Source organism: Bactrocera neohumeralis, unplaced genomic scaffold, assembly GCF_024586455.1.
Source record: "Bactrocera neohumeralis isolate Rockhampton unplaced genomic scaffold, APGP_CSIRO_Bneo_wtdbg2-racon-allhic-juicebox.fasta_v2 ctg1385, whole genome shotgun sequence".
Taxonomy (NCBI): domain Eukaryota; kingdom Metazoa; phylum Arthropoda; class Insecta; order Diptera; family Tephritidae; genus Bactrocera; species Bactrocera neohumeralis.
The window spans coordinates 24,683-28,208 of NW_026089705.1; positions in this window are offsets into that span (position 1 = coordinate 24,683).

Genomic DNA, 3,526 nt, shown 5'->3' on the forward strand with positions numbered 1-3,526 from the left:
TTTAAAGTCCTGTTTACTCTGGAAAACAGTATTTGATTGCTTTGAAGGTATGTTAGTACTAAAGGTTTAACGTATGTATGTATGTGCTCTGAACGTTTGTGATATTTGACTGGTGAGCGATAACATTGGAATATTTTGAAACAAGTAAGGAACGTTTCTGACCGAACATTTTGACTGGTGAGGTATAAGTGATTGGAATATATTTCATTTAAAAAAAGTGCAAAAGTCAAACTTCCAAGTGAGTATCTCTGGTTACTCGTATTATACAGAGAAGGCATGTTAAAATAGCTTTATATTCTAACGTGAACCGATTTCACCCATATTTCGTACATGTCATCAGGGTGTTAAGAAAAAGTAGTTTGAAAGTTCTTGGTTTTTTTTACTGTTAGTCAGTTACTGGATTAATAGTGTTTCTGACGTTTTTTATGAGTCGGTTGACAGAGTGATTTTCAACAGCGCTTATAACATTATATGAAATGGCTTAAAAAAACGGCTCTGTTTACATTTCCGAGATATGTACAAAAAACTTGCAAAAAAATTACTTTTTGACCCATATTAATGCAAATTTTATCTTTATTTATAGCTTAATGACACTTTAATTTCTTGCATTTTGTGGGCGTGGCAGTACGAATTTATCTTCAAATTTGCCCAGAATACTTGTACCAAAACTGCTCACTCAAAACAGCTTGCACGGACGGACGGACAGACGGACGGACAGACGATTTTTGCTGTTTATATGACAGATGTCGTTTTAGGACTTACAAACAACCGTCTGCCGCCTGGCAACTTTGCGTTTGCAGTATCATCAGTTAAGCGTCTAACGTCGAATTTAAAAGTTTTTTTTACTGGTAGTCAGTTTTATATATATTAACAAAAAAAATTAATGCAAATTTTAATATTTTTAGATGGCAGAAAATGGCGGATTTTGCTGTTAAAAGTCTGCCGCCTCCTTTGCGTTTGCAGCATCAGAGGTAAGCAGTTTTATACATATTAACAAAAAAAAAAAATTTTAATATTTTTTGCTATCCATTTTTCATTTTTCCAATATTCTTAACTTTTTCGCACATTTTTTCCGCATTAAATCAATTATTGCTTTTAATTTCACTCTATTATCTTTTAACAAATTTAATAATAAACGAATTTTTTCGTTAAATTTATATTGATTTTTCAAAAATACCAAAATTTCTATTCATCTTATTTTTTTGTAATAAATAAACAAATTTCACAATCAGCTGTCAGAATGTCGTCTGTCACCATAAAATTTCAATGCGCATTAGCGTTACTTAAGGCGCATTAATTTTGCTCGTCTGTAAGGGCTATAACTAAAGACTGTAGTAATGAATTTATTGCAAAAATATACGTAAAAAACACTAATGCTGATTTCTAGCAATTCTCAATTATTTGCGAGCAATGCGAATGCTTCACCACAAAAATCCATTATGTTTTAAAATTTTTGGGAAATATTTTTGCATTTGGCTCCTAAATGACCAAAACTCTAACTAATTACATAAGTGAAATAGTAAAAAGTGAAAAAACTCTTTTTACGAGTAAATGCTAGTTTGGAATTACATTGGTCAAAAAACTGAAATGTGTAAATGTTATGTCTTTGAGAACTATGTTCATTTAATCCTTTTCACCCTTCGATATAAATTCGGAGCCTGCAACTTGGCCCCTACAATCTTGTTTAGAAATCTGATTGTATGACCACTGGAGTGCCTTTTCACTAAGTTCTGTTATTACAGCTGACAATGGTTGAAGCAAGCTTCCTAAAAAGTCAATGTGATATTTATTAACATTTTAATACACGTCTCTGTGTATGTGGAGTTTTGCCTATCTCTCATTTTACTTTATGTAACTTCTTTGTCTCTTTGTTTGAATGAAAATATATACTCTTGCAAATATATTTAATAGATATGGATGTATGTATGTTCCTATTTGTACAATTGTTTAGTGGTCGTGCTATGCAATTGCATCGCTCACTGAGCTACTGTTTCCATACATACATTTATTTTACAGTGAACGAATACTTTTATTTATTCTTCGGACGGGTAATTGCTATTCGAACTTCTTCATGGTCGGGTAGGACGTCTGCTCCATCGTCATCCATTGAGGAATCGGGCTCGACATCTTCTGGCGTTATGCTTTCATCGCCATTCAGCAGGCTGGAGAAGCGTTCCCTCCATATTTTTAGTATGCTCGGGCATCGGTTACTTGGTCACCTCCTTGGGTTTTACAAGAGTATGCTCCGGTCTTGAAACCTTCTGTTAGTGTCCGCATTTATTCGCAGAATTTTCATGGATTACCCCTATCGGCCAGCTTGCGCACGCATTTTGGTCTCTCTTTCTTTGTTTGTCTGCAAATGCGTCTCGGTTCCATTTTCAACTCTCAAAATTTATTTCATCGCGCACGTGTTGTGGTCGATCGTAACGTTGCGAGGAAAGCAGTCTGTTTTCTCTCCGCTGCGACACGGCACTCCTCGTCGTACTAGCTGTTCTTTTGCTTTTTCCGAAAATCGATTGCAGCTATACGTAAGGAGCTTGAAATGCCGTCCGACAATTCTCTTATACCGAGTTGTTGACGAGTGCTCTTAGAGAATCGAGTAGAAAATCGTTCGGCTGTCTGTTGTGATTGCAGCTTCTCGACGTCAAACCTTTCTTGTGTTTGTTGACGTGGGTTCTATCCCGTACAGAGGCAGGTGCGTATTTTGGCAGCAATCAGATAGTGGTCCGAGTTGATGTTAGGACCACGGAGCGTATGCACGTCTAAAACACTGAAGATGAGTCTATCACAAGATGATCGAACTGGTTGGTGGTTTTTCTATCCGGAGACAGCCAAGTAGCTTGATGAATTTTCTTATGCTGGAATCTAGTAATATATTTTGGGCCCCAGAGAAGTCAATCAGCCTCAACTCATTTGGGGATGTTTCCTCGTGGAAGCTGAATTTACCGACTGTTGCGCCAAAGATACTTTTCTGTCGTTAAAGTCGCCAAGCACGATTTTGACATCATGCTGGGGCAGCTCTCTAACCGCTCATAAAAGGCATCTTTGGTCACATCGTCCTTCTCTTCCGTTGGGGTGTGGGCAAAAATCAGCGATATATTGAAGAACTTTGCTTTGATGCGAAGGTCCTTCTCTACCTGATCTCTCCAATAGAGTGGTGGTATTCCTCTCCTTCCCCCGGCGGATACTACGCAAATTTTTTCACAGCTGGAGTGTTTTCATCCGTATGGACGACATGACCTACATAGCCAGCGTAGCCGCTGTCTCTTAATTCACTGAACTACAAGTATGTCAATGTCGTCGTATAACTCGTACAGCTCATCGTTCCATCGAATGCGATATTCGCTGTAGCCAAAGCGCAAAGAACCATAAATCTTCCGCAGAACTTTTCTTTCGAAAACTCGTAACCTCGACTCATCAGATGTTGTCGTCGTACATACCACTGCACCATATAGCAGGACAGGAATAGTGAGTGACTTATAGTGTTTGGTCTTTGTTCTTCGAGAGATTTGACTTCTAAATCCGA